This window comes from Giraffa tippelskirchi, chromosome 7, assembly GCF_054371585.1.
Source record: "Giraffa tippelskirchi isolate mGirTip1 chromosome 7, T2T-mGirTip1v1.2.pri, whole genome shotgun sequence".
Taxonomy (NCBI): domain Eukaryota; kingdom Metazoa; phylum Chordata; class Mammalia; order Artiodactyla; family Giraffidae; genus Giraffa; species Giraffa tippelskirchi.
Genome location: NC_137281.1, coordinates 51,225,377 through 51,250,865, shown reverse-complemented (window position 1 = coordinate 51,250,865; position 25,489 = coordinate 51,225,377). Strand labels below are relative to the sequence as shown.

The 25,489-nt window shown below is 42.5% G+C and overlaps 1 protein-coding gene and 1 long non-coding RNA gene across 6 annotated transcripts in view; one reads left to right on the top strand and one right to left on the bottom strand.

Moving 5' to 3' along the window:
* CDH13 (cadherin 13) overlaps window positions 1-25,489 on the top strand; it is a 1,025,542-nt gene that overhangs the window by 317,554 nt on the left and 682,499 nt on the right. The window lies entirely within an intron of this gene.
* LOC145514958 (uncharacterized) lies at window positions 6,957-8,356 on the bottom strand. The gene is made up of 2 exons (XR_014060592.1): window positions 8,202-8,356; window positions 6,957-7,206 (listed from the first exon to the last, which is right to left on the bottom strand). It is a non-coding gene; the product is annotated as an uncharacterized LOC145514958 (long non-coding RNA).

Genomic DNA, 25,489 nt, shown 5'->3' with positions numbered 1-25,489 from the left:
TGCCACCTTTGAAATATTTGGAGATGCTTTTCCAAGCCCTGTCTCAGTACGCTCCTGTTCTTCTGCGTGGAATTAGTTAGAGCCACTAGGTGCAGCCTTCCACACCTTTGACTCAACGTAAGGTGTCTTTTCCCTTCTGTTAGTTCTGCATTTTCATTCTGATGCTCATTCTTCTTGGCACTTTGTCTGGAGTTAGAGGTGAAGCAGATGCTGAAGAAATCTACATTCCCTTTGCCATCCTTCTCTTTCGCTCACCTGAAGAAACGGGCTTTACGATTCAACTTTCTGCTCTAAATTTAGCTTTAAAGCCCATTTGGGTGTCCTTAGAATTTTTTCTACGTGTCAGCTCATATGAGACACCCCACTCCAGAAGTCTTGTTTTTTCCCTATTCAACTTAACAAAACACATACTAGGTACCCACTGTGAGGCAGGCGTTATGTTACACGTCAGAGATACAAAGGAAAACCAGATGCAGTCCCCGTTGCCAAGAGGCTAGGGGTAAAACGAGAGATGCAAAAAGACAAATGCAAGGCAGTTTGCAAGAACTCCACTAAAGAGTGACACCGCAGAGCTGGGCACCTCCACCTGGGAGCTGGAGGAGGCAGGGTGGCTTCATCGAGAAAGTGGTGCTTGAGCAAATCTTTTACTTTATTCTCCTATATTCCTTTTATTCACCCACTTCACTCCATTCCCTTCTCTAGTCCTACTGGCAGCCACTGACAATGTGTACAAATGTCTTTTTTTGCTTGTATAGTACTCATGCAAAATAGATACTGCCATTTTATGTCCCCAGATTTAGTTTTTAAATTGATGTAAATGACCCTGTGTTACTTACCATACCTTATTTTATTTCTTAACGTCCTTCATTAAGCATTCTTTGTGTGAACATCTAGGCTGTTACTGTAATCTTTGTCTGTTCCCATGGGTTGCTCACCCTTCACACTTCACTTTTCCACCGTCTCCATGGGTGCGTCCATTGTGGTTCCCAACACCCACTCACTCTGCAATCATACATTTTATGACTCATTTGTGGATCAGTGTGACAAGTTCCTTGAATCATATATATGCAAGAATATGGTTACTGGGCCATAGGTATGGCAGGCAGAATGACAGCTCCAAAGATGTCTACGTTCTAATTCCCAGAATGGATGAATGTGTTGCCTGACAGGGCAAAAGGGACTCTGCAGATGTGATTAAGAATCTTAAGAGATGGGGAGATGAGCTTGGATTTTCCATGTGGGTCCAGAGTCATCACAGAAGTTCTTATGAGAGAAGGGAGAGGCAGAAGAGTCCGAGTCGGAGATTTGAAGACACCACACTGCTGACTCTGAAGATGGAGGAAGGGGCCATTAGTCGGGGGTGAAGGAATCAGGTCGCCTCTAGAAGTTAGAAAAGGCAAGAAGGTGTCATCTCCCCCAGAACTTCCAGAAGGAATGCGGCCCTGCCAACACCTTGACTTTAGCTTTGTGAGATCTCTGCTAGACTTCCAACCTCCAGAGATATACAGTAACACATTGTTGTTGTTCTAAGCCACTAAGTTTGTGGTAATTTATTACAGCAGCAGAAGGACATATAGACATAAGGTAAGACTAGACTTGTTTTGAGATGTTGCTAGATTACTCTCCCGAAAGGCTGCCCCAGGCTACACCCCCTTTTGCTCTTCATGAGGTGACCTGTCTGATTTCTGTTAGTCTCATAGATATAAAGCACAGATGAGTATTAAGTAGAGCTGGAGTTGCCCAGAGTGACGTGGGTAGAGGGGGGTGGGGTGGCCTCGAGCCCCTGGCTGCTGTTGCTGGATTAGGTGGTCTGGGGGCAGCGGCAGGGGCAGGGGGGCTGTGCATGTCATCAGGGCACTCAAGGTAGGTCACTCAAGGTAGGTGACTCAGGGGCCTCCATGGAGAAGTAGAGACAACACCAGTACCCCACCTAAGGACACAGGGCTCAGGGCCTCCCTGGAAAAGAGCCTCAAACAGTGAGGAGGGAGGAGGGACAGTGGTCAGAGCCAGGCCTGGGCAGCAGTCCCAGGTCCACAGCTGCTGGGTGACTTCGGGCGACTGCCTAAGCCTCTCTGACCCTTGTTGTTCTACTCTGTGTGACGGGATAGTGATACTGCCTGCTCACAGACTGCTGTGCTGTGAGGGCTCCATGAGATCACGATGCAAAGTCCTCACAGAGCAAATGGTAAATAGTGAGCACCTAATAAACAACAATAGCAACATTCTCATTATCACCATTATTAAGTTAAAATAGTTTCCTACATTTCTTAAATCAGTCCTTCCTAATTTACAGCATCATTGCAGACCTTGCTCTCCCTCTTAGAGAGGAATACATTGAGATAAATTTTCACGTTTTAAGATAAATAATTTTATCCATTAATTTCAAGTTAACTCCCCCTTCCTCAATTTCTCCCTAATTTTCACGTTTCTCCCTAATTTTCACGTTTTAAGATAAATAATTTTATCCATTAATTTCAAGTTAACTCCCCCTTACACACACACACACACACACACACACACACACACACACACACACACACACACACACACACACACACACACACACACACACACACACACACACACACACACACACACACACACACACACACACACACACACACACACACACACACACACACACACACACACACACACACACACACACACACACACACACACCCATCTCTGAAAACCAGAGATCTTTTAGGGTTGTTCATGGCAAAACACAATTAGGCACACCATATTTTTCAGATCTCTCTCCTCCCTCAGTTTTCAGCACTAAATAATGCAGGAGAGCAGAGTATATTGGGTTTGTAAAAACGGCAGAAAACAGAGCTGTAAGGATTCTGTGTTGGGAAGAGATGAAAGCGCCTGGTCAGAGGCCAATAACAAAGTGAAAGAGAAATACAAAGGCATTGATGAGGGAGGAAATGAAGGCATTTTTCAAGAGAAGATTTGCGGAGAGTTGAAAAGTGGATGACTCAGGAGACAGTGGAAGAGTCTTCATTAAGCCAGAGCTCCGGATGAGGCAGACCAGCGGGGACGGGCTTTTGAAGGGCCTGGGCTCTGAAGAAGCTAAAGCAGGAGCTCCACTTACTCGCCGTCCTCTGAAGCCTTCTCTCACTTGCCCGTGCGCAGGCAGTTTCTTCTTCCTTGGGGTCCCCGACTGTCTTTTCTTCCCTCCATTAACAAGTGTGGATTACCTTCCATGGTAATTTGGAGTCACACGTCTCTTTTCTTCACTTTAACTGTACTTCAGACATTTCTCTAGTCATTCTCATCAGGGATTAAGACAATAATTATTGGCCTACTACCCCATCCCTGTGCCAAGTCCTTGACTGCATTATAGAAAATAAATCTCACGGGAACCACTAATGCTGATTGAACAACTGTGGCAACTCAGGAAGGTGGAGATTGAGACCTGTTTATAGACATACTTGTGCTGGACAATGAAGGTGGGATTTGCCTTCACTCAGGCACTTCAGCTCCCAAGTAGGGCCTTTGAGGTTGTGTTGTCACCAAAACCAAGCCTGGTGCAGGGCACAGAGAGTAGACTCAGCAAGTGTTTGGTTTGTGAACAGATTCTAGCACCTGCAACTCAGCTGGCTAGTCATGTGGCACCAAGACTCAGGATTTCCTTCCCTCAGGCCTGACCACGAGTGGGTGGGCAAGGTGGGCAAGGTGAGGCCAGTGGCCTGCTCTAAGAAGCGGGTGTGAACCTCTTGGTCCATCGGTCTGCCTTGGCCATGTCTATTCTGGGCAGTCTGATCCCCTCCACGAGGCAGTGACAAAAAGGAAGAGAAAGGTATATCTTTCCTCTTAAAGGATCTTTTAACAAACAAAAGGGACCCACTGGAACACATTCGAAGAACCTACCCTTCAAATGTTCCTGAAGACATCTGCACCAATCAGGTTACTATGTTTGCCTACTTGAGTTCCATTTTGGATTGTGTGACCCTGCCCTCCCTTGGATGGCTAAGTAGACTTTCAGCCGTGCGTCCAGTGTCCTTCAGGGGCTGCAGGGTAGGATGGAACCTGGCTGAGAAAGGGGAGCCCCCTGCCCTGGGAGGCACAGAGAGGGCCAGGCTATAAGCTGGAGGCTGGTGTGGGGCCACCCGACAGACATGGAGACCTTTAGTTCAGGACACAGCCACTTCAGTGTCCCAGCTATGAGGGAGCAGAGGAATGAACACCCACATTTCTTCTGTCTCGTCCCTCTCCAATACGTTTTTCCCATTGGTCACAGTCAGAGGATGAGGGAGCAGGTTGACTGAGTCCACAAAGGCCATTCCTCACGAGGGAGAAGGGAGGAGGAGGTCAGGCTGAGGCTGTCATTTGAAGTGCTGGACGTGAGATGGGCGCCTTGAAAACAGCTCAATTAAATATGGATTATACACTTCTGACAATTGGGCACTGTATGTTAAAATGAGTTAGCTTGAGTGTTCATTCCATAAAAGTCGTGTGTTCAGCGCTTCAGTAAAAACATCTGTTTTAATCCTCCCCAACAAGCTAGGGAGGTAGGGGGTGGTTTCTATGCTCTGGAATAGAAGCAACTGAGACTTTGGTTTCAGTGTCTTGCTCAGGCAAAGTCCTAGAGCTCTCAGACTTCATGAACTGTATCCATGAGCCTTCTCATCTTTCCTGGTCCTCACATTTCATGCTCATGACTTCCTAATAGTCAAGAAACGTTTGTTTGCTTGTTTGTTTGTTTCATGGCCAGGCATTCATGAGCACTAAAAGGGAGCAACTGTTTGCATTGAAGTCTCTGTCATGGAGTTCCTGTTGGCAGCTCCTCTCCTTAATCCAGTGTATTGAAACCCTCCTGGTGCTTTCTGGTTAGTGATTTAGGACAATACATGACTGATGAGTTGTGTGTGTTTTTTTTCCCCTCCCCCAATTCTGTCATTTCAACACAAAGGAAGGCTGGGAGCCTGGGAAGCACTCTCATCAGAGGCTCAGCCTCCTGTGATTGGCTGACTTACATGCCGTATCAGCTGAGGGCAATTTTCAAAAGGGACTCCATTTCTATGGAGTCATTTTTCATTGAGCTGGTTACTGACTTTCACTTAGTCACTTCAAAATAATTCAAAAGGAGGAAACTTATAATAAACTTATAACTTCCATTTTGCCTCTCACCAGCATATCACAAAAGTAAGTTAATCCTCAATGCTTATGAATAAAGTTTGTGTCTTGATAAATTTGTTCCCTGAAGCATGCTTTATTCCTCTTTCCTCAGTTCCCCAGCTCACGTACCACAATTCCAGTTCCAAATCTCCACTCTTGAGGCGTTCTCCCACACCCCATCTCTGGGGGGCGAGGTGGTGAATCCAGTGAGGTCCAGATGAACGTCCTCATCCCCCTCTCCACCCTCTGGGCGTGCCTTCCTTCTCTTCTCTTCTCTCAGAGAAAGGACTATCATTTTTCACTAAGACTTAACCTTAAGTCTTAAGGCCACCTGTTCCCTTTTTCTCCATCCCCTTCAAGTGTTTTCCTTTCTTCTTTTTTGTCAAAAAAAAGTATTTTCCTTTCTTCATTTTTTGTCAAAAAGAAAAAAAAAATACACAACTGTTTGGAGAAACCACCATTCCCCTACTACTATCTTTCTGCTACAAGAATCTATCTTTACACAGTTTCTTTGGACAACCATCTGGATTTCTATGGTTTCAACTATGAGTTCTACAAGGAAGAATTTTTTAATGTCAGCTCAGTCCAGTCTTTACTCAGGTCTTTTGCCCCGTAAACAATAAACCATATAAATTTTTTCTTTTTTTTGTTGTTTGCTTGATTCCACTTCTTGCATTTTGGGGGAAACTCTCATTTCTTGATATATCTCCTCACACCCAGTGCTCATGGTCAGCCTTTGCTACAACACTGCACCTACCTTTCTGACTGTTCTACCCAATTACAGTAAGTCTCTCAAAGGCTCCCTAGTCTAGACCATTGTACAGCCCATGCTCCATCTTCTAATAATATTTTCTTCTTTTCTTACCCCAGTATCAAAATTGGTCTTCCCATAGCTTCTATAGATTAACATTCAGTCCCTCCTCCTCCCTTACTGGCTGAGGTCTGTTTCTTGCCATCCTCCCATTCTGAAAAAGGAAGTATAGTGCTGTTTTTAGGGACATGAACTATGAAACCTTATTTCCTTGATTCAACTTTCAGCATTTGCACTTGTTAGCTGTGTGATCTTAGGCAAGTTACTTTAAATTTTTAGTCTTGGCATCTTCATCTGTAAAATGGGAATAATGATACCCACTCTGTAGAGTTACACATGAGAATTGATTTAAAACGTTTATAAAACTCCCCAGAAAATTAGAATTTATGCCATTAATATCTACAGTTCTCTTACAAGATTCTGGCATCAGAATTGTATTAATTCCTGTTGTGTAAGCTTGTGTAACAAATTAACACAAGCTAAATGGATTAAAATAACAACAAAAGATACCTTGGTTCTGGAGATCAGAAGTCCTAAAAAGGTTTCACTGGGCAAAAATCAAGATGTTATCCAGTTCCTTCTAGAGGCTGTAGTGGAACATCAATTTTCTTGCCTTTCCCAACTTTTAGAGCTACCTTCATTCCTTGACTCATGACTCTTCCTTCCATGTTTAAAACCAGCAGCATCTTTAAATCGTCCTTTGTCTCTGGCTCTGTCTTTCACTGGGACATTCAGTATTACATCAGGCCTACACAGATAATCCATTAATCCATGGTAATCTTCCCATTTCAAGGTCAAGTGGTTAGCAACCTCAATTCTATCTGTATTCTTAATTTCTTTTGTCATATGACTTACCACTGTCATAGATTTCAGGGATTAGAATAGACACTGTTTGGGGAGGCCACTATTCTGCTACTGCTATCTTTCTGTCTCAAGAATCTGTCTTTACTCAGTTTCTTTGGGACAACCATCTGCATTTCTATGGTTGCAACTCTGAATTCCACAAAGAGCATTTTCCTTTTTGATTTCAGCTCAGTCCCAGTCTTTATTCAGGTCTTTTGCCCCAGCATATTTCAGGATACCTTCTCCTGGCTGCATCCCACACAGTCCACTCTTCACACTCCCACAACCACTGCAGTTCCTCCTCCTAGTGATGCTCCTTCTATGAATGGCCCAGGCTTCTCAACGTTTGTTGAAGAATGAGGAATCTTTCTGTCCACTTTGAGTTGAAATGAGTAAAAAAATGTTTGGTGGATACCTCCATCAACCTGAGCAGGAGAGATACTCTTTAAACAGTGACTGTTAACATTTGCTAAGTGTGGCAACCATGAGAATATCTCTCCCAGACCTCGAAGCACAGGAGCATAACTGGCCAACATTTTCAGCTGCCGAGCTCTTAGGTCCAAGGCCATGTTTGAGCTGAAATTGCACTTCTTATTAGTTCTCACAAATGACTCAGCAAGGCAAGGGTGCTAAGGCAGACCAGTTTCTGGGAGTCTTAGAGCTCATCTCACAGCTGGCCTTCACTCTGGAACCCCCCTAGGACCTTGAAGTGCCTCTTTTAGTTGCAGGGTACCTCCTTAGACTCTAGGGCCCCTCTACTAGCCTTCCATCCCTCTCTCCTTCATTCCCAGTCAGACTTGCCCCTCAGTCTGATGGCTTTCCAAAGTGCTCCCAGCTTCCTATGCACATTCTTACCAGGTGGTTCCCGAATAAAATCATTGGTCTTGAACCCCACCTTGCATCTGCTTTTCATGGGTCTGGGCTAACACACCCTGTTCTGAGCCAGAGGGTTGAAGGGCCAAGACCTGATGGTAAAGTTCATCTCCTTGGATTCCTTGGATTTCAGGCAGACACAGAATTTGCAACTGCCAGTAAGGGAGTATTCAGGCCATGCAAGCTCCCTGGCACCAGGAGGAGAAAGTGGGAGGAAAATGAGATGTTTCAGGAACAACAGAGGGATCCATTAGACAGGACTTCTGTGAGCTGATGTCATGCTTGACATAAGTTGACAGTTAATTGACTAGAGATTTTGGAGCCATTCAGCAGGAGCATGTGTATGAGAGAGGGGCTCTGCATATCCTGAACAATGGGGACAAATCCATGCCTCACTTCAGAGCATGTGTCTCTGAATGAATCTATCCTCATCCACTCTGTGCACCATCCCTCCTACCCCCTCCCTCCAGGAACTAACTTCCAACCAGAGGAACAGTGGGTGAAAGTAGACCTGGGTTCATGTAAAGAGGGCTTTTCCTGTACACACCTCATAGCTTTGAGTCATATCTGCCAGAGACACGGGCTTCCAGCCATGGGTGGGAAGCTGGACTGGGCAGCCTGTAAGACTTTCCATACCAGAGATCTGAGTGATTCAGCAGCAATCATGAGAGTACCCTATTCCAGTAGATTCCAAATGTGGTGGATTGTCTGAATCACCAGGGAAACCATTAAAAAACACCGCAATGTTCTAAATCAGGATCTCAAGGGAAGGGGAGTAGAAAACTGGTTTAAACTATAACAGATCATTTTCCTTGCAATCCTATTGGCCAGCGTAGTCTGGCCAATACACCTCTGTATTCAGCAACAACACCCCAGATTTTGGGTACAGTTCACCAGTGTCTTCACATTGGAAATACTTTATGCTATCAGAAGTTTGTTTGCTTTACTGTGCTCAAGAACATATAGATCAGAATCTAATAGAAATGTGTTTGCATTCTGGCTCTGCCACTTATCTCCTGAGTGAGCTTGAGTAAGATACTCAACTTCCTAGAACCTCATGATTTTTTGTTTTGTTTTGTTTTAGCTATAAAATCAACATGGTAGTGGCATCTCTTTCCTAGATTTATTGAAGTGATTCAATGGGCTGATATGATAGTTAACACTCGTATTCAACTTGCTGTGTGCCAGTCACTGTTTCAAGCACTTTATCAGTTCATGTATTCCTAACAACTCTCTGAATGAGGTTCAACTTGGATTCCCATTTTACAGATGAAAAAGCTGAGGTTAAATAACTTGCTAAAGGTTGCACAGCTAGTAAGAGGTAGAGATGAAATTTAAACCGGGAAATTTATTGAGAATATTTTTGTGAGGACTCTGCTATAACACATGTGTGTAAAGCACCTTGCTCAGAGCTTAGAACATATATCTGCTTAATAACTATTAGCTAATGTTATAATAACTGCTTTTGCCCTGGGGCTTAGAGTGCAGTTGTCACAACTCTCCAGCATCTACAATATTCCTGATAGTTAACTTGTGAATCCAGAACATCTGTGTCTTTATTTCCCCTCCTCCTCTGCATGCTCAGCCCTGTCTGGGTGATAGAAAGGCAGCATGCACAGAAGTGTTGACTTACTGAGACCAGGAACATCACATTCCAAATCTATTCCTGTTGAATAAGGTCAGCAAGTCATATTATTTGCTCTGTTTGTCCTAAGAGTTGGAAAGGAGTCCTTACAGAAGTAAAATGTAATAAGCCCTTTGATCCCAGTGTTGCTTGACTTCGGTGGGACACACCGGTGTCCAGGGGACTCTAGCATCTAGTATCTTTCAGACCTTTAGAGAACCTTTTTTGGAATATAAAGGAGGGGAAGTTCAAATACATCTCTATTACAGCAAAGAGAAGTTAGAGGATGATTCATCCTATTCTGTAGGGAAGGCAGAACTCAGAGATCTTGAAATAATCAAGACTTGGTAGTTAGTTTTGGAGGGAAAAATAAAGTACCATCAATTTTATAATCAGATGGCTCCAACGAAGATACTAAACGGTGTTTGGATGACACTGTATTCATTAGATGTTTCCCCAGCTTTTCTCTTTATTTCCCTTCCAGAAGAAATCTCACACAGGCCCTCCAGAGATAAGCGTACAAATTTTGTAGGTCAGCTCTGGGGTTAAGAATGATTTGTCACGTCCTGTGTGTGAGATCTTGGGCAAGACCTTTATCATCTCTGAACTTCTGTCTCCTTTCTGAAGTGTAGACATTACTCTCATACATATTATAGAGTTGCTGTAGGACAAAATGCGACAATGTATCAATACAATTAGAGCCTGGGTTAGAGTTCAGCCACACACTCTGTAGATGTTAGTGATGTTCTCTTGATGATGTGAGTTTTTCTGTTGGCACATCTGAGCCTCTAGGACACTGGGGGACCACAGTGAATCCCAGAACTGACTTCCACTGTGTTTGATGGCAAGCCTTTGACATTTGATCCAAGGAGAGCAAGAGTGCCTTGTTGGAAACACCCATTCTTGCTTTCATTTTCTAATAGCTACCATTTCCATCATAAATATATGAAGTCCATGGTCACAAAATCCCTTTATAGACTCTAGCTCACCAGATCTCTCAGATTTTCACTGCCCTCAAGGTCAAAAATACCTCAAAATGTTAGTGCTTTATCACAGCAAGTGTTTATTTCTTGCTCACACATCTGAGGGTCATCTAGAATGTGGTTGATCTAAACTGCTGGGTTTAGTACTGGAGTGTGGTGGCGGGGGGAGACTTAGTTCTGTTCCCTGTGTCTCTCATTCTTCTGGTTAAAGTAGAGATGCAAGAGGCAAGCCCAGCCTTGGAACTGTATCTCAAGCCTGTGCTTGCATCAGAGCCAATTGCGCCTATTGGTCATACAGGTCACAAGGCTAAGCTCAGCTGTAAGAATTTGGGCTGTATGTCATTCTTCCATACCTGGAGCTCCAAATCCCCTAGTTCTTTTACATTTTAATTAATTAGTACTTTCCATTTGGATAGGGCAGACTAGGTCATTTGGGTGACTTAAGACTATCAGAACATTACACAGACCACGTAAGATAATATTAGACACCATCTTAGCCTGACAGAATTAGGACTTAGTAACTTGCTTTTCAAGAACCAGTGGCACCCAGCAAAGTGTCTGGTACAAAAATGGCCATCCAGTAAATGTTTTTTGAAAGAACAAACAAATGAGTCACCCAGAAGCACTCCAGTCACCCTGCCTTTTTCCCAGATGCTGCCTCCCTTGCTCCCTCCGTATTGGCCATCACCACCCTCATGATTCAGTTCCTCAGTCTTTATTCACTCTTGGCTTCTTTTTCCCTTTGTCTTTTTTCCCTTAAACTCTCCCAACACGAGGATTCTGTTGCATTAATTAGCCATCTTTCAATCTGCTGGGCAGAGATCTTAGGGCCTGCTGCCTCTTTTTGGCACAAATTAGCCAAGAGATAAGGGGGCTTCTTTTCTACACGGCTCTTCACTGTTTCAATCACAAAGAATGGAAAAGAACGAGCAAGGGATTCCCTGTGGCTGCATTTCGCAGCTGGGGTCTGCGGGATTCCACTGTCACACAGAGACAGACTTGAGGACTTTGTGTCACTTTGCCCCATCCCTCTTTGGGATAATGCCTGGTCCTGTGATTTGAAACGATAACCTCTCTCCAGAGCACAGAGGTCTTCCTCCCTCTGAAGTGTTGTCACAATCTGATGAGCCAACAGCCCTTCATCTCATCGTTTCCTGCCACTCGCTGCCAGCAGGGCGTCTCAACCAGCAGAGCGTTCCTGCCAGAACATGGCACTGCCCCACCCACTAAAGCAGAGCTCTTTTTTGATTCTTGTTTTTAATATCTTGTAGTGACAACCCTATTCCTTAAATCACTGAAGATTGATGGGAACCCAAGGCAGCTGGGCCAAAACTGTAGCAATAAAAATGCTGTATGTATGTGTGTATGTGTGTGTGTGTGTGTGTGTGTGTGTGTGTGTGTGTGTGTGTGTTGGTGTGTGTTTTCTTTCAAATGTAAGGAACTATTTCTAGAGAAAGAAACAGGTTAGAGTCCTCCAAAGTAAAGAGAGTAGAAGGAATGGTGTTTTTCTTGGCAAGTCACTGGAGAACGGGAGATAGGACTGGTGACCCTGATATCAGGTAGAGAAGCTGGATCTACAGAGCTAGAAGAACATGGAAGATCCTAGCAAAGATGGACATGTTCAGAAAGAGAGCAGATAATCAAGAGCAAATTCAAGATTAAAATTGGATGCTTTCTCAGTAAATTTCTGTGTTGCACAAGACAGGAAATGCTCGGAGGTGAGAGGCAAAGACAGAAATGACCTCAGATGAGAACATTACCGGGTGGACGATCAGCTCCTTGAGGCCTCCACTGTCTCACTCCTCTTTTTATCTCTAGTGCTGCAGGCTCTGGGCAGTAGCACCTAAGCGAGCCTTGTGATCTTAGATAACAAACTGACTGATGAATGAATTAAATAGTGAAGCAGCTAAGTTATTTTGAAATTGAAATCTAGGATGAGCTTTATGATTACCCAGAAAACATAGAGCTTTTAAAAAGGAAGGGGAACACATGTACACCCATGGCCGATTCATGTCAATGTATGGCAAAACCAATACAATATTGTAAAGTAAAAAAATAGATAAATAAATAAATTTTTAAAAAAAAGGAATGAAACTGGGTCATGTTTAGAGATGTGGATGGACCTACAATCTGTGATACAGAGTGAAGTTAGAAAGAGAAAAACAAATACCACATATTAACACATGTATGTGGGATCTAGAAAAATGGTACAGAGAAACCTATTTGCAGTGCAGGAATAGAGAAACAGATGGAGAGAATGGACGCGTGGACACAGGGTTGGGGGCACGGGAGGCTGGGATGCATTGGGAGATTGAGATTGACATATGTACACTACCATGGGTAAAATAGATAGCTAATAGGAACCTGCAGTATAGCACAGGGGGTGCAGCTCAGTGCTCTGTGGTGATCTAGAGGGCTGGGATTGGGGGTGGGGGGGGGAGACCAAGAGGGAGGTGTTATATGTATATATATAGCTGATTTACTTTGCTGTACAGCAGAAACCAACACAACATTGTAAAGCAACTATACCCCATTTAGAAAAATTCCAGGTAGATGAGAGAGAGGGAGAAAGAGAATGAAGAATGAATGGGTGAGGGAGCAAATGAATATTCAACCTGTACCTGAAACTTAGCAGTGTAAGGAGTTGAAAAAAGAAAAGGCCTCAAGAAAGACCAGGCTCCATCAGCCAGTAATGTCACAGACTTCTTTTTCTATTACACAGAGTATTCCTCAGCACTCATGTTATGATCAGAATACTGTGTCCTTTTTGTACTTAAACTAGCTCTCCTAGCTTAACCCATCTACTTAGAATTGATTCACTTTTATCCCCCTCCTGGCCAGTTTTCTCTCTAACCAAGCATTGTGATTTACATTTAGAATTTAGTTTAAAGCTCTAGTGTCTGTATAAGTACCGCGCGCTAACCGATTGCGCCACTGGAGCTCTTACACATGTAAACCCATGGCTGATTCATGTCAATGTATGGCAAAAACTATTACAATATTGTAAAGTAATTAGCCCCCAACTAAAATAAATAAATTTATAAAAAAAAAAAATAAATAAAGCTCTAGTGTCTGAATGGAACTGCCCTTGTTAAAATCCCTGGGATCCAATTATATAAATTCTCTCCAGGCTCTCTATCCTGCTCCCTATCCAACAACTGTTGAGCAAATTTCTCTTCTTCACACCCCACCCCCACCACATCTTCCTTGACCAGCTCTTCTCAAGGGCCTGTTCCTGTCTCCAAGGACTTGAAGCCCCGCTCCTCTCTTGTCAGCCTGGGATCTCATTCAGCCCATCCAGGGGGTATCCTTACTGCCCTCTTCCCCAGTCAATGTGCGCGGGGTCGCATCGTGAGTTTTCCTTCCTCTGTATCCACATTCCTCCCCTCATACACAATTTCTCTGTCTCTCCTTCTCAGCTCCAATCCCTTGTGGCTGGAAGTCAAGAAGCCAACTGCCAATCACTGTCAAATGCAACATTTCCAAAGTTCACCTTTGGAACGGGCAACCTTTTGTTCTGTAGAAAAGCAAGGGTTCCAGAAAAGACCTATAGACTTCATTTCCAGGAAGACGGCATATTCCTTGTGCTTCCCTTGGAATGAGTCAGCAGTGAGGAAGCAGGAATATGTTTCTGTGGTTCTTGCTCATTTCCGCCCATCACAGGAAAGGATTCACCTGGGTTCCTCCTGCACTTTTTCAGGATTTCAAGTCACTTGCATGATATTAACAATAACAAGGGAAGCCAAGAAGTTCTCATGCCTTTTTAAAATTGAGTCTCTTACCAGATTTCGGCCCCAAAGCCAATACATCTGTTGGCTAGAATAAAAGATAACCTTTATTTCATTTGCCAGTACCAGTCAGTGGTCCTGCTTTGAGAAAAACTCTGAAGCCACGTTGATCTCATTGGAAAAGAAGGCAATAACGGTGCCTCCCATAGATAGGGCTGGAGGAAGCAGTGGGGCATTTCTGCCATGTCCATGCCATCCTTGGCTTGATACAGTCCAGAAGTGGGTGTGCCTGGTCTCTCATCTGGGGGAATCGCCCCACCTTGCACCCTGGGCTTCTGAAGTTCTCCAGGGTGGTAACTGGTACACCATTTCAAAACATCTCTTTAAAGTCTTCATCAGAGATTTAAGCATAAGTCATAGATTTCTTTTTTTCGGGGGTGGGGATCTAATTGTACTGGGAAGCTCCATTGCATTCTACCATTGTTCCTTCTCTCCCAGTTGCCCATTCTCTAAGCAAACCTTTTTACATAAATAGCAACACATTCATCAATAGCTCACTATAGCCACCAATCATCTGAAAAACTGACCACACACTCTTGTTAGCTATTACATGGGTCATATTTACCATAATTTGGGTTTTTACTGAGAGACATTTAAAGCAAAAAGCACATATTTTCAAAAATCTGTATTTTAATATACTTTCCTCTCCATGCACCTCTTGTTAGGGGAAGAAGCAGTTTTGCTCTTGGTTGGTCAACATTATACTGGTTCATCTTCAGCTCAAATTTTATCTCCTTACTTCAGATACCACCTCCTGCAAGACTATGATCCAGTCTGCCCTTTGTCTCTTTCCTGCTCCTCTCAAGTCTGTTTTTGCACTTACAAAACTCCCAGTCCACTCCAGTCCCTCTTCCCATGGCCACCTCCAGGGCATAATTTATAAACATTCTTTCTGTCGTATGCAGGTGGCTGAAATGAGCTATCGAGGGACAGAGCATCATCTGGGAGTGGGGGCTGAGGTGGATGGATGTTGAACATGGCACACAGCTACTCAAAGGACTGCTGATTCCAGCCATGATATAACTGTCCATCAGTGGAGAGAATTAGATGTTTGAACACAGCCAGCCTCAGCCTTGATCCAGTAGAGGAAGAGAGAAGGAGAAAGTCAAATTTTTTTTTTTTTTATAAATTTATTTACTTTAGTTGGGGGCTAATTACTTTACAATATTGTAATAGTTTTTGCCATACATTGACATGAATAGTCTGCCAATTTAACAAACCTACTTTATATCATTATCTAGGATGTAAGTGGAGGGCTGTACAAATTTACTGGAGAATTTTAGCTTACTCAAAAAAGAATATAGTGTATGCTGCTGCTGCTGCTAAGTCGCTTCAGTCGTGTCCAACTCTGTGCGACCCCATAGACAGCAGCCCACCAGGCTCCGCCATCCCTGGGATTCTCCAGGCAAGAACACTGGAGTGGGTTGCCATTTCCTTCTCCAATGCATGAAAGTGAAAAGTGAAAGTGAAGTCGCTCAGTCGTGTCCGACTCTTAGCGACCCTATGGACTGCAGTCTACCAGGCTCCTGAGCTATACAAAAATATCAGAAAGGGATGAGGAAGCCAAATGTAGCTGAGGTATTTCACATAATAAAAGTATATTTTCATGAAAAAGGGCAGGAAAGGGGTACTGGAGGATGGAAGGGCATTATGGAAGAGGAACTCCAGTGGTGGGCTTCCTTAAGGTCATAATTTCTACAGTAGGGACTAATAAACTTCAGAATGTTATCAGACCGGTGTTCATGCAACACAGAAGTATGTTCTTATGTAGACTTGGTCATAAACGAGATGTGGATACGTCACTTGTAGGTGGATACATCTCCTGTTTAAATTTCAGTGTCTTTGTGAAATGAGGAGCTTGGCTTGAAATTAGTAGTTTTCAAACTTTACTGTACTTGAGAATCACCTGGGATGCTTGTTTGGAAAATATACTTTTGTTTTTAAGACTCCATTCACTGGAGATTGTGGTACATGCAATTAGGGCTAAGTACTTATATGTGGAAAAAAAATCTTCAGGTTTGACTGCCATATAAGTGGGACTTTGTTCTGTACTTGGAGAGGTCTGTCATAGAACTAGTTGAGGGGCTAGTTGCGGGGTGGGATGTGGACCCTTAGAGATAGTCTAATGTTCTAAGAGGCCACGGTTCCCAGTATTCCAGAACTAGAGCCCCTGTGTAGAAAAGTTCTACCTGAATGTTTGCATGATCAATAGTTTGGTCTGATTTAGCTAACCTACAAATACCTTTTTTTAAAGCAACTGCTTAATTCAGTGTGAGGTGCAGAAGGGGGTATATATAGGGGAAAAAAAAGTCGTGCCGCACTGCAGTTCTTACTGTATAGGAGATTAACATTCACTTTGAAATAAAGAAAATAATAAGTAATTAACCTCATAAGAAAAGTAAACAATAATGGGCAGGAATTCAGAGGACAGAAAATTTGTTCAGCCTGGGGTAACAATCAAATTATTAATAGAAGTGAGGATGCTGGTTAGGCAAGACCTTGTACAAAGAAGAACTTGCACTCTAAGATTTAATGGCATCTGGCCGACACCACTTTATGACCACCAGCAGAGTCTAGTGGTCTGAAGAGGGGTCTTCTTTGAACAGAACTTAGCATGGGCCAGGCCCACTTTTTCTTCTTTTTTCAAGTCTTCACTGGCCCTGTTTTCTAATTCACACACTGGTTCTTAGCTAAGTTAATATAGTTGACTCAATATCTGTCTACAGGCTAGTCTTGGGATCTCTTTCCTGCTGTTCACCTTGCAGGAAGACTCTTCTTTGTGGGCTAATTTTACATTATTACATTATTTACATTATTCCCCAAGGGCAGTCTGTTTCCCCCGCCTCCAAATGCCTTGGGAATCTCTCACCAGAGTGCACTGGCAGTGCTTAAACCACCATTCCTCAGATCAGGAGAGCATTTTACATCTTACAAATACTTACACTCATTACCGTGTCACTACTGATTTAAATTGTTGCAAGTCTCAGTCAATGCTGGCTTTTGACTCGGCTGGAAAAAAACTAAATAAATAAAGGGCCAGAGAGAGAGAGAGGCATGTAACTGACTCTGTGCAGATTCTAGAAATTGATCTTAGACTTCCTTGCCATCCTTGTTGTCAAGCCAAAACCCATCATCATTGCAAAGCAGTGTTTCGGGTGAAATTGGAGGACTTTTCCCACAAGAACTAATTTTAGATTAATAGAAAACAATAGCAGCTGAATCATCTTCAAAGGCATGTTGTGTTAGACCGTAGCTCATAGTTCAGAGGAAGCTACTTCTCAGCTCGGATTTAGTTGAGCGTTTCTTCTCACATCAGGGGAAACGTCTGGATTGTTGTGCTGTAAAACGCAGAAAACAGGGCCTGGAAGCAAACCCCAGCAGAACAGACATTGACAGGCTCCAACAAGCTGCTTTTCCTGAAATGTCCTCAGGCAGGGCTCTGGTCAGAGGAGGTCACCTCAAGGGCAGCACTTGCTTAGCCCAGAGAGGGCCTGGCAAAGTATAAAGCCTGCCACACCTCCCTCCAAGGAACCCTGAAGCCCTGGTTCTTTTTCTGACATGATATCCCTTTTCTGGAGCGGAAGTGCCTTCTGCAGAGGCAGACCATTCCCTCTGGTACTGGTCTCGGGGGAAGTGCAGCATCTGGCTGTGGCCTCCATCTAATTACCCATCTGTTTGCGGGGAGGGAAGGGATGCAAGTCCCATCCCTTCTGCAGCATCTCTGTGTGCTGATGCATGAAGACCACAGCAGCTGCACCTCAGAGTCCACCCTGTGGGCCTTGCACTAGCTGGCTTAGCTGTTCCGTTCAGTTCTTCATCAGGGCTGTCTGACATTCGAGACCACATCTCTGACTCCCCCACCGTGGCTGTGTACACAGTGTGTGCATTTGACTGACCCAGGTTCCTTGTTGCTCACCAAGTCAGGGCCCTGAGCTTCACTGGGGTGCCTGAGGCCCGTCCCCCCTCCCTTAAGGATGCTCAGAGACTTCCTGCCTAGCTCTTTCTGTCAGCACCCATAAAAGTGCCCTGCACCAGGCAGTGTTTAAATCCTCTTTTCCCAGCTTTTACTGAACTAATGATGCCTTTGTGTATTTCCCCTCACTCTGGAAGCCATGTTTGGAAAGAGTTTATATGCCAAACAAATCGCACTTAATAAACAGTCATTCGTTCATTTTTCTACTCTTTGAAGATTGAGGTCTGTGTCAAGGTCAAAAACTCTTGTTAGTCTTTGACAAATGGAAGGACCAATCTAAATTCAATTCAAGCCCCAAACAAACATCTTTTAACTAATTCAGATGATCTGGTTATGGAAGAGTTTTCAGTTTAGTTCAGTATTTTGATATATTGAACCATTTCAGACCACCATTAACATCTAAACCAAGTGGTTAATAGAATACTTCGGAAGTAGAAACACATGGGTTTAGGTTCCACTTGCTTACAGCTTCCTTGCATGACCTTGGGCAAGTTTCTGAACTGAATGTATCTCAGTTTCTTCGTGAGTAAAATTGGGGTAATTATACTACTGATTCAATAGGATTGTCATGAAGATAAAATCACATCATGTTCACAGAGTACTCTAGAGAGGCGTGAGACGAGAAATCAGTAAATGTTAGCTGCTCCTATGTTTATTTTCATAATTTTTATCAATACCATCGATTATCACAAAACCAAGATGTCTGAGAATGGAAACCCCAGATCAGGAACCCTTCTCTCTGTTCTTGGGCAAATACTCATTCAACTCAACTCTAGCTGGAACTGCTAGAGATTCCCACTATATCTGTGCTTCCTTTTCTAATGAAAGATTGAAAGTTGCTCAGTCATATCTGACTCTTTGCAACCCCATGGACTATCCAGTCTATGGAATTCTGAATACTTGAGTAGGTAGCCTTTCCCTTCTCCAGGGGATCTTCCCAACCCAGGGATCGAACCTAGGTCTCCCACATTGCAGGTGGATTCTTTACCAGCTGAGCCATAAGGGAAGCCCCCCCTTTTCCAATAATAGTAGCAATTTTAGCCAGGGACATGATCATCCAGGTAACAGCTAACTTTTCCAGCCACCTTTGCCAGGTATGGCTATACAACCAGGTGATGGTCACTGAGACATGAACACCCATGAGGTGTGCATTTCAGGTAATGCCCTTAAAAGGAAAGAAATATGTCCTCCCTCCCTCTTTTCCCCCTCCCCTCCAGCCAGAAGGCAGACATGGTGGTAACTTATCTTCAGTTAAGCCACCAAGGGCACATGCTGGAGACGGCATGGTAACAGATGGGCCCCCAACAGCCATCGGGCCACTGTTCCAATTCTGGACCACCAGCCCAGACTGTGGTACGAGGGAAAAGTCACTTCTTTGTTGCTTTAAACCACTGAATCTTGTGGTCTCCTGTTACAATACAACAGTGTGCCCTAAAAAACACACCTGTTTTCAAAAATAGAAGTGCTACTCCCCACCACCACCCCTGTTATACAACTTGCTGAAGTACAAAGCCACATCAGCCTATTATGGCTTCCTTCTGATTGGCTGCAACTAGATGACAACAGGGATCATGCTGGACCCATTGAGAAGAAAGATTACCCAGCCCCCCTGCAGACTTCTGGGGAATCAATATATTTTAATTATGAGAAAACACACTGTGTTTACATTTCACACAGTGGCAAGAGGAAGGTCAAATCACAATCCTCACAGCCTTTATCAAAACCATGTACCGCTGTGTTTGTCAAGTGGGATTCAAAATTGGATGAACCTGAAGAGTTTTCATCTTCCTGTTTTCTCCCTTGTTTGTTTATGTGGTTGTAGCTTACAGGATTAAAAGACTTACAGAGCAAAGCATAGCAAAGGAAAAGGGAACCTTTGGACTGATGAAATAACTCTTCCATTTTAGGAAAAAAAGGCAATTAGTGACTTGAGGTTTTCCAGGTGGGGCAGTGACTAGGAGGTTACCATATTCCTTTCCTATTATATATCTAAAAATATTTGAGGGATAATCAAAACTGTAGGAAAACACACATGCAATACCAACTAACCCCCTTCCCCTTCCCAGTGACTCATCAGCTTCCTGAACTGGAACATCACTGAGCTGTACGAGTATGGAAATGTCACTTCTGAGAACCCTGTGTGTTGCTTTGTGCGGAAACATTAGGCAGCCTTATAAAAGCCAGTCTAGGACAGAGCGTCCCTGCCCTATTGCTCTGCCTGACTGGTCTCCGTGTTCATTAGAGTCATCTGATTTCTTAGCAGACATTCGTTGGCTTTCCTGTGGAGGCAGATCATACACTGGAATCAACAATAATACTAATGACAGCAATAATGAAAACAACCTTGCTTAACTTTTATACCTTATTAAGGAGGCATTGTTAGCCTCATGATAAATATTAGGGAGCTACAACTCAGAAATATGATGAAATTAAGGTGGCTCGGAGAATCATAATAAATGATTATAATGGTGATGGCAATGATGACAGTGACATTAATGATGGTGGTGGTGATGGTCATGACAATAGTGTTGGTGGTAATGATGGTGACACCTCCCTGTAGGTATGGTACTGGCTAACCATTTCCTTAAAGGCAAATGTGGAAAGTTAAAGTGCTTACTGCAGGGTTGTTTACACATTCAGTAATTGTCGACTTTGGGGCCATGACTAAGATGAGACAAATGAGGTATTTTCATAGGGCACAACATTTAGGAAGGGGTACCAAAAAACTCAGTAATCAACACAAATAATACTTAATGCAATATTTTATAACAAAAATTATTACAAAAATCCATGGTAAACGACATCAACATTTTAAATAAAATTCAAACATTTGTACAATTTACCCACTCATCTCTCCCAATCCTGTCTCAGTCTCTCATTTAATGTTAATCTCAATCCATCCTCACAGCAAGCCCGAACCCAAGTGTTATCTTTATTTTACAGATGATGTATTTGGGGCTCAGCAGGTTTGTTTACAATTAACATAATCCATATGCAGAAGAATTGGGATTTAAGCTCCAATCTACCCAACCACCTGTGGCGCAGTGGTAAAAAGAATCTGCCTGCAATGCAGGAGACCTGGGTTCAATCCCTGGGAAGATCCCCTGGAGAAGGAAATGGCAATGTACTCCAGTATTCTTGCCTGGGAAATCCCATGGACAGAGGAGCCTGGCAGGCTATAGTCCATAGAGTCACTAAGAGTTGGACACAACTTAGGGACTAAATAACAACAACTACCCAACATAGAAGTTCAGGTTTTTCCCATTATTCTAACTGGTATCTAAAATAAATCTTTGCATATCATTAAAATAGTCACTGTAATTTTCTAGATCACCTTTAAAAGGTGAGGTGTAGATAAAGACTATTACCCACAGCTCTTATCAGGACAATGATGTCAGTTAAGGTGTCACTGATACTTAGAGAACCCGAAGAATGTGTATTTATTAAATATCCACTCATCTAAATAATCCATGTAACCTATTTATAAATTCGACATGGAAGGCATCAGTGTTCCATATAACAGATGGGGAAACAGTCTCAGAATGGGGTGTCATGAACCATTGTCCACCCACAGTAAAGCCAGCTCATCTTCCAGGCTGATGTAATCATGTCCTTTCTACTGCTTTAGAATTGTCTACATTTGTCCCTTGATACCAGTGCTCTTTATATTTCAACATAGCAATCTTCTTTGGAGAAAGCCATTTTGCTTGTATCATGAATTGTTTTCCCTAGAATTATTTTAATTGCATTAATGTATTGATTTTAATAGCAACTTTTGTCTCATGTGACTTTAAAATTGGCATTTATTAATTGAAGTTATTTTGGAAAATAGTGAAAAAAGAACTTTAAAAAAGTATTTCTATCATTTAGAAATAGGCAGAGATGTAATTTAATGCTGTTCTTTCTTAATTTTTGTTTTGTTTTTGTTTAGAGTGATTTTTTTTTTTTTCTTGAACAACCTATCTTCTTGGTGATAATAGAAATTGATGATAGACGAGTAAATAATATCTCCAGACTAGACTTTTGTTGCCAGGGGTGTACCCTTGACTCCATTTACTCTTAACCTGTGCTTGGACATTGTTCAATCAAATATCTGCTACCATTTTCAATTTCCCCATCTAGACCCTTTCACTGGGCTGTTATCCTCTCCTATAAGAGAAGTTTTCCATATCCTATGACAAATTAATTTTTAGCACTTACTGATAATTGAATAGGAAGTATTCCATATCTGCAGAATAATACACATAAACACAAAAATTAAATGTAATTTTAGGAATTTTACAGTCTCTTAAATCCTATTCATGCACCCCCTGATATTGGTGGAGCCCAAGATTAGAAGTTCTGATATGTAGTTTTCCCTTGATTCTTTTTTCCTGAAGGCATTTCCCCTTCTCATGTCTAACTTTCTCCAGTGCTTTTCTTGATAAAGAAGATTTTGCTCTGTGCCTCTAGAATTTGTCTTATTCACACTATTTACTTTAATCTTTTTGTGCACTGATAATTCTTCCTTGATTCTCCCGAAAACATCTCTTCAGACACCAAAATACACATCCTTTCAGATTCCATCCAACAGTAAGTTTACTACTGCATTTGATGCTTAAAAAGCATCACTGTGGTAAAAATATCTCTTTTCTTGGTTTCCATTATGTTATATTCTTTTGAGTCGCCCCCCCATCTAACTGTACGCTTTCTAACTCCACTTTTAATCCACTTTTCTCTCTTTCTGCTTCCTCATTGCGAATATCCCCCAATGTTACTTGTATTTGGTTATTTTCTCCCTTGTCAGTCCCAAAACTCCTATGACTCAACTCTTGGTACATGTACCTGCACAGAGATGATCTGAAGAATGTTTAGCAAAATGCATGCAGCTATCTCCAAGTAATAAGATTTAGAACAGTACCAATTTTTCTTACTGTTTTCTTTTTGACATTTTAAGCAAGAAACAAATACCATATATAGACATACAATACACATCTATGTATATATACATATCCTCACATCAAAATGAATTCCTGATGGTACCAAGATAAGTGTTCAAGGAAACCATAAAAAACTGGAAGAAATCCATCAGAGGTGAATTTTTTATAATCCTGTGGTTAAGCAGACTTTAAACATGTCACCCAAAAGTCAAAACTATAAGCTGAAAAATTGATATAGTTGACTACATAAAATTTTAATGTTTCTGTACAGTAAAGAAAAACTCTATAACTAAGTATGAAGGCAAATGACATATTGAAAAATATATATTTGTACCACATATCTCAAAGGACAAGCATCCTTCTCCAGTAGTGTGTCCTCCAGCACATACTTTAACCTTTATGTGGCTTTCTTTCCCCATCAATAAAATGAGGCTTGTGATGCTGCCTCTTAAGTTCTTCTAAGAAGTAGATGGGATAAAACAGTATTTATCAGTCATTCTAAACTGTGGGGGTGTGGGTATTTTTTGTTCCCCACAGGGGAATATGGCAATGTCTGGTGACATTTTTGACTGTCATAACTGGGGGTTACTACTGGTGACTTGGGGGTAGAGGTCAGAGATGATGAACATACTATGATGCTCAGGAAGAACATCCACTTGGAACAGAGAATTACCAGCCCAAAATGTCAATAGTTTTTGGGTCAAAAAACTCCAGTCTATATGGAGGAGGGCTTCCCTGATGGCTCAGTGGTAAAGAATCCACGTCCAACGCAGGAGACGCAGGAGAAGCTGGTTCGATCCCTGGGTCAGGAAGATCCCCTGGAGGAGGAAATTTTAACTCACTCCAGTATCCTTGCAGGGAAAATTCCATGGACAGAGGAGCCTGGCAGGCTACAGTCCAGGGGGTTGCAAAGAGTCAGACACGACTTAGCAACTAAACAACAACAATACGGAGGGCACTGCAGAGTGGCTGTCACAGGATAAGTGCTTAGTGAACGTCACCGTCAGGCATCTCTTCCTATCAGCACATCTAAGTGCATGTCCCCTCCTAGGCACATTCACTCACCACCATCTCTTAAGGACAAAACATAACTTGAGGTACATCTTACTCATTCTGTGCCCGTTTTCTTTTTCTCTATTTCCTCAGCACTTTTCATTTCCAGCGTTCCCTTAAGAAACTGCATGAATTTTACTACTATCCAGATGAATCATGTCTTCCTTTCAAAATCAGAGAACTTCCTTTGTGAATTCTGGTACATTTCAAAAAGCTTTATGTCACAGTATAGTTGATCAACAGTGTTGTGTTAGTTTCAGGTATACACCAAAGTGATTCAGTTATCCATACATGTGTATCTATTCTTTTTCAAAATGTTTTTCCCATTTAGGCTATTATGGAGCAGAGTTCCCTGTGCTCTACAGTAGGTCCTCGTTGGTTGTTCATTTTAAATATAGCAGTGTGTACATGTCAATCTAACCTTCTGCTTTTAACCTGATTATGTAAAACTGTTGTCCTGATCCTGTAGAAAGATCTTAAGTCCCTTACAGGGAGAGATGGATTTATATTCATTCTTCAAACCCCCACAGTGCCTATTCAGCATAGAAACCTTCACAGAGCAGGCAAGCGACTTATGTTTGTCCATGTGAACCATTTTAGCAGTTCCATTTTTTGATCATTTTTACAATTGAGGATGTATTTATAGCCCTCTGTTTGGACCACTTAGCACAAGTTAATCGTGCGCCGGTTTAAATTCCTATAACCCATTTAGGTGAGTTTATTGTCCATGTAAGTGAGGATATTCAGTATGTTCAAGCAAATAGTGACCAACCCTGATAATGGATATTTTTCATCTCTCCCTGCTCCATTGATCCAGTATTCAAACCGTCATTTCACAAGAATGTGGAGCTGCCAGACCGTGGCCCAGGCCTCAGCCACAGAGCTGCCACTTTCGTTTTAATTTAAGAAAAAGAGAAATTGACTGGGAGGTATTTAGGCAAATCAGGAGGGTTCTTAGGGATTATCTGGCAGCTGTGTTAATGGATGTATCGTTCTTAGAAGTGAATCTCAGCTTTTCCTGTCAGAAGGGGAGTCTGTATGGTACTTTATGCCTATGGATGACTGAGGATGCTTGCTGTACTTCATACATGCCAGTGAACCCAAGTCCTGTGCAGTCAGGAGGATCACTCAGGCCACAGTGGGGATCACCTTTGATTGTGGGGTCATGGGAAGGCATTCCAAGTGGCAGAATACAGTTGACCTTGCTATCCAAGGGTTTCACATCCAACCACAGATCAAAAATATTCAGAAAACAATCCAGAACATTTCAAAAAGCACAACAAATTTTCTGCATATTAGCAAATACTTACATATTACTTACATTGTATTTACAACAATTTAGTATTTACAACTAGAGTACAACTATTTGCCTACTATTTACATTGTATTAGGTATTCTAAGTCATCTAGAGATGGTTTAAAGTGTACAGGAGGATGCACACAGGTTGTACACAGACACTACACCAGTTTGTATAAGATCTGAGTATTCCTGGGTT